At 36.9% G+C, this 13,064-nt stretch overlaps 1 protein-coding gene across 1 annotated transcript in view; it reads left to right on the plus strand.

Moving 5' to 3' along the window:
- The window catches only part of LOC120631584 (visual system homeobox 2-like), a 168,778-nt gene that overhangs the window by 90,035 nt on the left and 65,679 nt on the right, over window positions 1-13,064 (plus strand). The gene's annotated exons all lie outside the window — the stretch shown is intronic.

Genomic DNA, 13,064 nt, shown 5'->3' on the forward strand with positions numbered 1-13,064 from the left:
TACGCACAATTAACTCTGGCCGCAAATCGTATAATTCGATTATGCGATTCCCGCACAAACGTCTCGGCTCGGGTCTCAGGCACAACAAAAACGCCCATTATCCCATTACGCCGTCAATTGCCATCGATTGCCAGTAACTCGACACTCGGTATTGTGAGCGCTACGCGAACCACCACTAGTGTTAGGACGGCAGTGGCTCAAACATATTTTTCAGGACATACACCAATTGATTTTGATTCGTCCCCGCGACTACATTTTTCTTGTCATTCATATTATTATGAAAGTACTTAAATTATCATATTTCGGAGTTCTCTTGACCTTATCTCCTGCACTATTTTTATGATTGCCTATCAACGAAGCATTAATTTAGAGTTTATTTGTACTTCAATTTCTCCCAAATGTTTAAGCCTTAGCTCTCGCCAAATGTATATCTACGTTTTAACTTAACTTATTTAGTATTGTTTATTTTGAAGCGCTTTGGTAATTAGACGACGTTTTCAGTTGACACACGAATAAGATACTTACTAGAACAAATTAGTGTTTACTAAAGATTTACTGGCGTAACATGTATTTTAATTGGTACTGCTTATTCCTAATGATTGGTCTATCAATCAATAATATTAAACTTAATTGAGTTGAGTTGTTATTAATATGAATTAATTATTTAACGACTTCAGTTTATAGATCTAACAATTTAATATATTTGTTGGTAAGTTATTAGTAATAGCTATCAGCTTATCATAGGGCTTGATTTGCTGAAATAAATAAAGTTTTTTTTATTTATTTTACACAGATTCTCCTCCCTTTTTATTTTATTATTATTCTTATTGTAGATACATGATAGTAGATGGTATTTGTAGATATGAAATAAATTGTCTTAATATTCTACTAAAACTAATAAAACCACTAAAATACAACCACAATTTTAAAAATTTACCTAAATGCAAAAAGTTCTTCCGTCACGACGAAGCTATAAACATTAGATCTTATATTTATCATTCCTTAGGTACCTACACATCTCTAGAACCCGTATGATATCAATAATTCAAAACCTTTCTTTTGCACGGATTCAAGGTCCCAAATAGTATTTGGAAAGTAGTGAAGTTTTGTCAACGTATTTTGGGATCCTTGTTGAGGTGAATTTGACACCCGAAAGCGGCAATCCGATATTTTACGCAAAGAATCGCACAGATTTCGCGGAAGGAAGCCTTTCTATTGAGCAATTGTTGGACCGCAATAATCCGAGGGTTCAGCGCGAGCTTTTTTGATAATTAGGGAAGCAGAGAACGCATGTCTCGTAATTGACGTCTGATCGAATTAGGGATTGACTGTATTACAACAACGGACTGGCTGCAGACAGACAATGTTAGTAGTATTAGAACCTATCAAGTTGCATTTTGATTTTGTTTAATAAATTTGAGATCGACAGTACGCAGGTACGTATTGTTATATACTAAAGCTAGTAGTAGTAGAGTTTTTTATGACAGCGCTCGTTGGGAAAAGTACTACCACCATGCTTAATTCGGCCTAATAGCAGGTACAGCAGCAGCGGCAGCGAGCAAAGGCGTGCGAAGTGTTTTGACCAGGAGGCTGCTAAGTCACTGAGACCATTTACCCCCGTTTATGATTACACCTAAATATTATTTGGATATTATGTCCACTTGTGCGGACAACGGACGCACAAGTGGACATAAAAAAGCTGTGTGGTACGTACGTTGTCTACATATCAATACAATATATACAATGTATTCTATTGGTGTTATTTGTGTTGTACATAAAGCATAAAGCTAGACTCCTATAGTCTTAGTGACAGTTTAATACTAGTTTAATTTAATAAAATTTGTTCCTGTTATTCTCAACTACGTGTTTTCGAAGCACTTTCAAGAACCATTTGTAAGATTTGTTAGTTGACGTGATGTGTGTTTTGCTTTGACAATTTGATTGTACTGCTAAAAGAGATATCTGATCGAGTTTGTCATGGCAATTCCTTAAAGAGTAAATTGATAGATTCGAGCATTCTAAACGATCAATTTACTCTTGACAATGAATTGAGAGCTATGTTTTCAATCTCAAATAAATAAATGTAGCCCACTGGTTAGACTGATGTATTCGAGTCAATACACATTACAAAAGCCGCAAAATTGCAATGCAGAGCTTTGTAACATGAGTTCCTGAAAAACTAGTTTCATAAGCGCAGTGGCTTTGCGGCGAGGATTAGGTTCAGCTTAACTGAAATCATTTCGAGCCGAGCATTTAAGCCAGGTTTAACAAATAAACGGTCGTGCATTTGTAGCCATGTTCCAGCTGCAACTATTCAGGAAGGTACATACGTTATAATTACTCGGCACTAGAGGCGTAATTATTATTAATAATTTTTCCGTTTGCCGGCTACACACAACGAGAGCTCAAGTATCGGGCGCCTTCCCTCGGAAACTGCGGGGAAAACACAAATACTACCTACCCGCGCCCCCCGCGCCCCCTCCACCGCCGCTGACTCACCCCGCAGCCACATTTATGAAAATTTCATTTCCAAACTCACGAGCGCGCACACAATGCGAAATAAACTCTAACCAATAGCGTATAGGGTACACATTTACATTGCCACTTAGTTTCCCGTATAAGGAAAATCGTTTGATAGCATTGCAAAATGAAATCTATAGCGGGCGGTTTAAAGTGCGCGGGATGTTATGGCAGGCGGTTATGAGTGATGCCGGGGAATTTTCGGTATAATGGCTTTCTGGAGATTACGTTTTCCCAATACCGGGGCAGTGCCGGGGCGCGTGCGAGTCGTTGCCATAAACAGATGCTGTGCGATCAGGCTGTGTTCTAGTATGCTAAGACAAAGCCACACGCCGCATTGAACTTCTTTGTTCAATTCGATCCTTTCTCATAGCTCAACTGGGCACAGATCAATCACAGAGAAGGAAGATTGGTGAATGTTAAAAGGTTTTTTTTTAAATAATGCGTTTCATACATCGGTACCATAATCTGTCCTGATACTTGAATGGTAACTAGGCAAGCAGTGTCCTGATACTTGTATGGAAAACGTACTATGGTTCTTCCGAAAATATAAAACCGTAAAACATTATCTCGTGATTAAAATTATAAAATACGCGGGAAAATCGAATATGTTACTTATTTAAGTGATAGCAGTAGTGGCGGGCACAGAGTTTCTGACCAGGGTATCCATAAAGAAGGAAAATGCCATAAAATGGAAAAATCCTTTTGTGCATGTATGAGGTGCACGCCGCACTGGATAGCAGAGTGATGTGAGCATATATAAGGTACGCTCATAGTACCCTATAAATTATTAAGCTTATAGAAAAGTCCTATTATAGTATAAAGGACTACGTAAACGATAAAAAAGCTTGGGTGTAAATTATTGCTCTAACCAGGTTGCTCTTCTAATAATTTTAAATGACATTGTGAGATGGTGATAACAAAAAAAAACATCCGGCTAAGTTTGTTGTGGGCTTCTTCTTAGACCAGGACGCGTTTGGAACCCTCGTAGCTTTAGTTTTAAGTTTACGAAGGTGATTATGGGCCTACTTGAATAAAGATATTTTTGACTTTGACTTTGACTTTGACTTTATTTAAAACTAACATAGGTACTTAACCTTTTTCTCAAATTTACCTTAAGTGAAAGAAATTTTACTGAAAATACTTTATTCAATTTTTAATGCTCATTCACAAATGGTTTTCGGCAGGCATGACTAGGCAAGCTGATTTTAAAATTAAAACCAAGAACCTCTTATATTAGTAGGTCCAAGTTGACTCGTTTTTTGTATAGTCAATATTTTGTTTAAAGAAACTTCGAAGGATAACCTGTGCTTTTACTCATAATATTAATGAAGCTTCACTGTTTATTCATTGATAGGTACTTTCAATAAATAAACAGTGAAGTTAGTTAGTTATAATATATCAATGAATTTGCCATTGACCTACACAGCTGATATTTTAAGCAAAGTGTAGGTTAATAGTTAGGGTAATTTCAATGTAACTTTTGCTAATAAAATGTAATTTTTTCATTTAGCTTAGACTTTTTTAAGTCTTTTGGCGATTTTCGAATAAAAACTAGAAAGCTACGAAGGCAAATGCGGGGCAAAGATACTCAGTTTTAGCGAAATGTCAAAATTACACTAAGAATTGGAGTGCCGTTAAATGGCGCATTCTGATGAGAATGAATGAATGAATGAATGAATACACTTTTATTGTACACCAAAGAAAAAAAAGTAGTTACAAAGATATAAATACATATCAAGAGAGTACAATGAATGAATGAGAGAATGCTTAGTTATACTTATTATGGTAAGTAGCTTGGTATAGGTTACTAAAATTATTTTAATAGTTGTTTTATTAAATTAAAAAAATATACAGCTAAATAAAATACCAGGTCTAAAGTAATGGTACTTTCGTTTTACAACATAGGTACATACAGAGTTGTAGTTCTGTTCGTATAGATTAGCCTAGAGATTTGAATTAGTACGGATTTATTAGCAACTTAACTACTTAAATCTACCTTGTTGATCGGAAAAAACATTTAAAAAACCCTTTAACATACTAAACTACCGAACCTAGCGTAGTAGATACTAAAATTGCTACCGAGGTAACTAGGTAGGTACTGTCACTTTCAGTTGCCCGCGCCAATCACAGTCCAAAATATTCGAAACACGAACAATTAATTGTTAACACTCAAGTTTGTACAAGCACGTGGAACCATGTAAGCTGTCCATTTAAAACCAATAACCGTTTTCCAAACAAAAAGTTCTGCTAAAAAGTTCAATACTGTTTTTACAAAACAGACTCCACTACTTGCGCCATCTATCGTGCGCTCGTGTAAACTAGTCGTAGCTATGGCAACCGAACGCTGATTGGCCACTTCTCCACTCGTAACTTATCTGGAATACCGTAACTGCAAGAAAAAGCCACTCAAATTTAAATCTTGTTACCTGGTTTTAGAGTTGTTTTTAATCTGTGAGTGGGTAATAAGTTTGGTGGTTTTTGTTTAGCCGGGTGGAGTGATTAGCTCCGCCCCCCTCGGAGGCATGGCGGACTGGTTTTGTCTTAGCGGAGTTGGCCTTTTTGCGTTGTTTTATTTGCTCGGCGCACAATTTATCATACGTATGTAACACACGTCGTGGTTATTGTGCGTGAGAGGCGGATTTATGGTTTAATGAATGGCTCCTTCTATTTGTCATGCGATATTCTTTTAGTCCTTGTTATTTTTTACTCGATAACAAACACCTACGCATGCGATCAGCGTGCGTGTAGGTATCGCCGTACCTACATCGTATTTTCATAACAGGTTAGTAAAGTATTAAATCATAATAAAATCGCTGTCAGATGATAGAATACTAATCAGTAAGAATATTATTAATACAAATATTGAAATGCTAAAAGTGACTTTGTTTTTTTTACCCATGTTCGGCTCATCCGCTGATCTTGGAGATATTTGGAGCTATTTTTACCTATTTATTGCTTGCATCTTGGACGTGAACCTACAATAACTACTGTTTATCCGCGGAGTGTACCTACCTACTTTTGTAGCTAACTATGTAGGATATATCTTTATATATATATTTCTTGTGTGCGTGTGTATGTCACTGAACTCCTCCTAGACGGCTGGACCGATTTGAATGAATTTTTCGGTACGCGTTTGGATGGCACCCTGGATGGTTTTGATTCAGACACAAATCAGTCCGACAGATGGCGCTGGGGTCAGCTAGTTATATATAATTTCTTATCTAACCTAGTAAAACTGCGCAACTCATAAGTAGCCCACTACCTAGATAATTAAAACGAAAAAGTTTTGTTTTACAAAGAAAAGCTGATTGTCTTAACTGTTCATTATCTCTTCAACTTCATGATCATATCAACCCATTACCGGCCCACTACAGGTCTCCCCCCAGTTTAAGGCCGTAGACTACCACGGGTGATCGGTGGTCTCCCCACGCCTTTGAGGACACTATTAAGAGGTCTTAGGCATGCAGGGATCAAGGGGTACTTCAATTACTTAAAACGCACATATCTTAGAAAAGTCCTCTGACTTTTGAACTCGATCCCCCGATAAGGAAGTCGTATGCACTAGGCTATCGGTGCTTACAATTTCTTACTTATTTGTCAATAGATACACCTCACTCATCCAAGTTATAGTGAAGCATGAATTTCCATATCCGGGGATATGGTGACGGCTGGTTAAGCCTAATCGGAGATGCCGTTTTCAGGGTTAAAGTTTTCCATCAGCTCCTGAATAAATTAAATCAAGTGATATTAAATACCTTACTTATAAGTTAAATTAACTTTATATTTTTGGAATGGAATAAAATATAAATCGTAACTGCCTATGGGGCGTTATCTTTTATTCCATTACAACTTACCCCTTGACTACAATAAACTAGATCATATAATAGGTTAGGTGAAGTCTTAACGTAACTTAAGCCTGGTACTGCAGTTATATTAAGCCTAATCGGTTTCTGCGCGTCATCGTAACGGCTGTTTATCTGAAATTTTAAATCTCCCAATTGCCCCTGCTTGTTGGCTAGGATCGAACCAAGGATCTACCATAAGAAAGACTGCAGCACTCGCCACTGCAGTAGCAAGTTTAAATCAGCTATTGAGAATTTAATTCATTCTATTTTCATGACATAAGTAAATTAATAAATATATAACTTAAATCACAAATAATTTCGCACATTTTTTTATTTACTTAATCCTGGTCTAGAATAAATATATTATACACTGGGGAGACAGAGAACCCGATGTTTACAAAACGATATAGTCCAATAAGACTTAAAATTATTTTTAGTTATATTAATAAAAAAAAAACACTAATTAAAATATTTCTAAAGTCTAAAATAGTGGTACTTTCGTTTTACAACATTCAGATGTAGGTACCAACACACAGTTGTATATGTCCTGATAATATAGATTATTCTTGAGATCTGTATAGGTAGGTACGGCCTTATTAACAACTAAATTACTTAAAAAACATTCATCAAAGTAGGCAGTGCCTTTATGCATGCATGAGGTGCACGCTACTGCCAATTTACTATTCAGAGTGCCTCGTGTGAAATTGTCTACTTGCGTTGGCTTATTCCATCTCGTAAAAGTTTAATACATCTAGTCTAGTACAATCTAGTGACAATATGAATTCCCAGTATTATGACTAGATGGCGCTCCATACCATTTAAATCGCATCTCGATCGAATAACGTAGGTAGAAAATCTCGCACTTATAGGCACTCTGCGGTTCAGTTGGCTTTATCAACAAAGGTACGTAGGTAGCGATGGGTCCACAGCAGGGGAAACGAATGCGATCATATTTCTCGCCAATTACACGCCGGATACCACCGCTCTCCGGGCTGAATCGCTGAGCAGGTACAGGTATATATATATATTGACCATAGCGTCCTGCACAGGCACACATTACCGTCAGAATATTACGTTGGTAGATTTATATATTACCCTAGCAGTTCGTCCGCCTTAAGTACAAATAAAGAACTTAAAAATCCTGCGGGAACAGTTTGTTTTCCTGGGATAAAAAAGAGCCTATGTTTCCCCCGTCCCTATGCAGAAACTCAATTTGATTGGTTAGCTTCCTTCCACAAACAAACAAACAAACACACTTTCACATTAACTATAATAGTAAGGATTACAAGATAACTCTTTTATTGACCTATTGCCACCGGGTTTATATGATGATGATGAAAAGTTATATGCATTTAAACATTTCAATAGCATGAACTCCCACCGGTTTAGGTTGCCTCCTGAGCTGTCGCTGTTTGGCGATTAAATAAATGGCATGGAGATTATGGGCCAACCCTCCCGTTGGCCCTTGAGATCAGCAGTGGATTGATATTGAAGATACAACAGATTTATCCTAATGTCAAGGTTATTATACAATTGATTAACTTGTTAATGAAAATGTTGCATGGAATCATGTGGCTCTACTTTTATTGCTTTTTTAGTGGTAGAGTCACTACGAACAGAGAAATTTGATGTTGAGGTGAAATTTCGAAAGTAAGGCTACCTTCAAATAAATTAATATTGAATTTTGGGGGCACAAACCCGTGTAGGCTGCGGACGTACCGTACGTACACAAGTGATCGAATTTCTCGCCAATTACCCCCGGATGCGGACGAACGGTGCCCGAGCCTGCAACGCATCCCTTGCTACTAATAGCTACTACGTATAGTGGGCCGGACCGAATTGGATCATAGTTAAATGTGTAAACAGAGCTAGTTTACTTCACACAATATCTCTCGAATACAATGTAAATATAAGTCTACATACTAAAGATGATTCGGCGATAGTACAGTGGTTAGGATTTCGACTTCACTTTCGAGGGGGCAAGTTCGAATCCCAGCAAGCACCTGTGACTTTTCTAAGTTATGTGCGTTTAAAGCAATTTAAATATCACTTTTCAACGGTAAAGGAAAACATCGTGAGGAAACCTGCATGGCTGGCTATTTTCTCCATAATGTTCTCAAAGGCGTTTAGACTCCACCAATCCGCATTGGGCCAGCGTGGTGGACTACTGCCTTAACCCTAATTGTAGGAGGAGACAACGAAGTTATATTTTTTATTTATTTATTTTTCAATTTTAATAGCCACGGAAACCGTAAAACCAAAAAAATCCAAGACCTACCTTACTATTGTCCTCACACAAAGGTATATAATGGTCAGCATGATCTTCTGCGGCTCAGAAGGTCGTGACATTGATTCCCTGGTCGACTTGTTACGTACCCACTGTGCTTTCCTGATAAGAAATTTCCCGTAACAGCCTGGAGATAGGATTGGCGTGCCACGAAAAGTACGTTTAGCGTCTCAAAAAGCCGTGTCATGTTTTTGTCTGAGGTTTACGAAGCTACATGTAGGTATTATTACCTCAAACACTAAGAGATTAATCTACTAAAAAAACATAATACTACCTACTTATCATAATTTTTATGCATAAATTGTAAACAGCAATTTATTGATAAAAAATTACGATATGTAGTGGTTAAAACTATAATGGAGTGCAATTGGCTAGCTAAGCTACGTAGTAGCTAGACAATTACAATTAGACTTAAATTTGGAACCGGATGTAGCAGGTATAATGAACACGCGGGTAAATACACAACATACTTATCACTAGTTAGGTTATTGGCAATCCCGTACAATTTCATTAATGAACGGTGACAATAAGCCGGGTGCAGACGGCGGGCGGGCGGGGGCGCGGGGGACGGCAGTGGGGGGAAGAGGGGCAAATTTAGCAATTAGCGTGCGAGGATTCCTCGCATTGCCCGCTCTCCCCCCACCCCGGCACGGCTTAGGCAGACAAAAGAATTTACAACTTAATAAGTTGAATTTAAACTAATTTGGGCCCCGTTTGTTCCGAAGAGCTTTATTAAAGGAGATAACTTCCTTTTTCTTCTAATCACTTAGTTATTTGGTATATTTTAGTACGATTTTATGGGATAATTAAACTCCATGCTACGAAAGCTAATACTGACTTCATGACATGAAGATTATTACTGTCTTGTTATCGATACTTTGCGTTTGCAACGCTTCGTGGAAAATTACTTTATAACATTCATAAAACCCTTCAAAATATTAAGTCCTGTTTATGAAGTTGCCTCTTTTCTGTACATTTTCTTATAGTTGCTAAGCGATAGCGACTCTTTCCCGCTGTCTTTCCCATAATATATATTGTTTAAATAAATCGGTTGACAAGCTTTCAAATTAATTACTAACCAATGGCACCGCATGTCAGCACAAGAACCACAAGTTCTACTTTCAACTAGTAGTTCCATTCCGTCCATGGGAGTAATACCTCTTCTTCTTCTTAGCTCTATCCCACTTTAGGTGTGTTCAGCTCTCCTAATTTTCCGACGCCAAGACAATCTGTCCTGGGTTGTTGTTTCGGGCAGTTCTCCTTCCAATATGAGTCGCACTGCTTTCTTTACGTCCACGTCCTACGTCCACTTATTCGATCGCGTAGAAGTGAACTACAATTTATACGGTATCGATAGAGCGTCATCTAGTGATAGTACTATTTTCCAGTATTGTACTAGATGAGTGCACCTTCGATACTATATAAATTGTAGTAACCTTTTACGCCATCGTATAAGAAAATCTCACTCACTCTGATCGAACTCGGTCCCAACTTTCGTAGGGTCGACCTTCTAACTACTGACTATGCTACCAGCATTAAAGAGGGTTAGGTAATTGTTGCAAACATGTTATGGCACTGCGCCGGATTACAAGCGGTGTAATCTCTCCCCGCAAGTGGCTGCACTCGACGCATGCTCGCAGTAAAGCTGCAAAGTCGTTCGAGTGGCCAACTTGATTAAAATGCCGTATGGCGCCTGCGGCCTGCCCTGCTTGTTGCAGTTTGTTTTTATGCCGGTAGATGAAGAACGATTAAAATGCTTACGAGAAAATAAACCGAGAGCAAAAAATATTTAGGTACTTTGATAATAACTTTGAAACGAACTAAAAAGTAAAGTGGTGATAGTGTTTCGGACTTCGGCTTCACTTTCTGGGGGTCGAGTTCGCATCCCAGCACAATTCTCACTTTTCAACTCTAAGCAATGAAATATCACTTGTTTTATGCGATAGAAGCAATAGCGGTTATCAGATTTATATGAAATAGGACATTTTGGAATAAACCCCTTCCGAACATGACTCAATTATGCCTGACCACACGAAAAAATAACTACCAATAAATTGATAACTTCCTCCTTTTTAAAGGAAGTTGGTTAAGTAAAAGGCTAACTAGCACTGTTAGGAACTATTAATCGTAACTATTAACCTTTCAAATCTTCTTTATGTATAAAATTCCTTTAATGAATTTTGAGCTTTACGAAGTTCCTCATAGCTATAGAGGCCAAAATAAAAAAAATGTTATTAGACACCTTGTTGCGACACTCTGCTGCACCTACTCGTTTGAATGGTTCTCACCAATAGCTGATGTCGAGATCTCAATTGTTTTTTTTATATTGTTTTAGTCAGACTGTTTGGCGTAGCGACCTACAAAGTGACTAAAAGTTTTCCTTTTACAGGATTTTTGGTATAAAACCCTCTAAAAATAATCTAATAATATTTATTTAAATTATATATGTATTTGTATCTTTACATTTTGGTATTTATGTATATCTATCAACACTCTTGGCACTATCCCGTTCTCTTGCTGTAAGTCCTATCTACAAAGGTTGCCTGTAGGAGATTGCTTGCAGCAATAAGGCCGCCTTTGCATGTCTACATTGTGTACTGTATACTCCTTACTGTTTCTTTTCCTGTATGTTATACGTGCAATAAAGTGTTTCTTCTTCTTCTTCTAAATAAGTGTTTGGTTATGTGATATATTTCATACAATAAACCAAAGTTTAATATTTTGTTTACAAAATAGTTAAGATGTTTTGTTTAACAACTGCCACGGCGCGGCGCGAAAGGTCCATCGAAAGGTAATTTTTTTATATGTTAGTTTACTTAAATTTTGGATAATCAAGAAGTAATCTTTATAACAAATACTCGTATATGTAAGTGTGTGCATATATGAAAATGTAATCTCACAAGCCACTTGAAAGTTAAAACTATTAAAAAAACAACCCTTATGATACACAAAGTCGTAACACTAATTCAATAATATCACTACATCATCGTATTACGCTAATTTTATGAAGATTCATCGCCGATGCTGTCAAAAAACGCCACATTAAACACAAAAACTTGCAAAACAATTTAATAAGCACCGCAAACGATCGTGTGTCGAGCCCCTAATCCGATTACGGCTGACTTATCCCACCCTCCACGTAATAATCTATTTATGCGCCAAGAGCTAGCGGATAATTAAAAAGGAGATCTTTTCTAACATTATAAATGTGAAAGTGTGCGATGTTCGTTGGCTTGACTTCCTCCACGCCTTAACTAAACAACCAATCAACTGATTTTTGAATCAAAAGATTTTTAGCGTAGAGTCAGTTAAAAGGAAGGAGAGTATCAATTTTTTATTGATATGTAAATTAAAGAATATATCAAATATATCAAAATTACTAGCTAATAATAGTGGTGGAAACGGATACCTTTTTTGTAATGTAGAATATAGAAACCATGGTCAATGCACGATTTTCACTGGTCAGGTTTGTGAATCACTATTTGCGTGACACTGTATACTAAAAATATCTTTTTCTTTTTTGAAGTTCGCTAAAAATTGCAATTTTAATAAGTTTAAATTCATTATGTTCAAATTTTTAATGACTACTCCATACGTAATTTTTATCTGTTTCTAGCAGAATCCCTTGTTATTCTTAAGACATATTGAAACTTTAATTTATTGAAATCCTTTTTAAGATGCCAAAATATGAAACAAAGATTTAAGAATTATCACAAGTTAGTAAGACTTTCAGCATATGTTATTTTGAATGTGCTATTGTTTTCCATCAGCTCTCAGACTATAATGAGATAAACTATAAATTATCTCATTTCCAAAATCATCGATCTTATTTCTATGGACATAAGGGTTGTAATAGGGGTGCAAATGGGTGACAGAACACAAAGGGATGCGTTTTGGAGAGCAAATACTTGGGCCCTAATGTTTAATAATGAACTGGTTTAGTGACTTCAATGTTGCGTTGTTACTTGTTTGTACAATGCGGAAGGTCAAATACTTCATCACCATGCTGTCCCACAGCTGGGCACTGGGCTAAGACTCTTCACACAACAACCCGACATTTCTAATAACACTCGACGATTATAACTAATTTTCGGTTTGCTGCTGTGTATGCAAAATAATAATAAGTCGAACTAATCGAAATCGAAAAGATGTGTAAAAAGGTACCTAATAAAGGCTTTTTTAATTTCCCAGGAAAGTGAACCTAGTTCTTTTCAGAGTAAAAAGTATCCTTTGTCCATATCCAGGATGCAATGTTTACAAACACACATTAACATTCTCATTTTCATTAATAATTATTCAAACTATCAATTAGAATCGCAGTGATAATGACTGGGATGGACGAGTCAATATATATAATGAAGAAAATGTAATAAAGGTAAAATTTGGACCTTCAAAATTGGTCACCCAAC

Source organism: Pararge aegeria, chromosome 18 (genome assembly GCF_905163445.1).
Source record: "Pararge aegeria chromosome 18, ilParAegt1.1, whole genome shotgun sequence".
NCBI classification, from domain to species: domain Eukaryota; kingdom Metazoa; phylum Arthropoda; class Insecta; order Lepidoptera; family Nymphalidae; genus Pararge; species Pararge aegeria.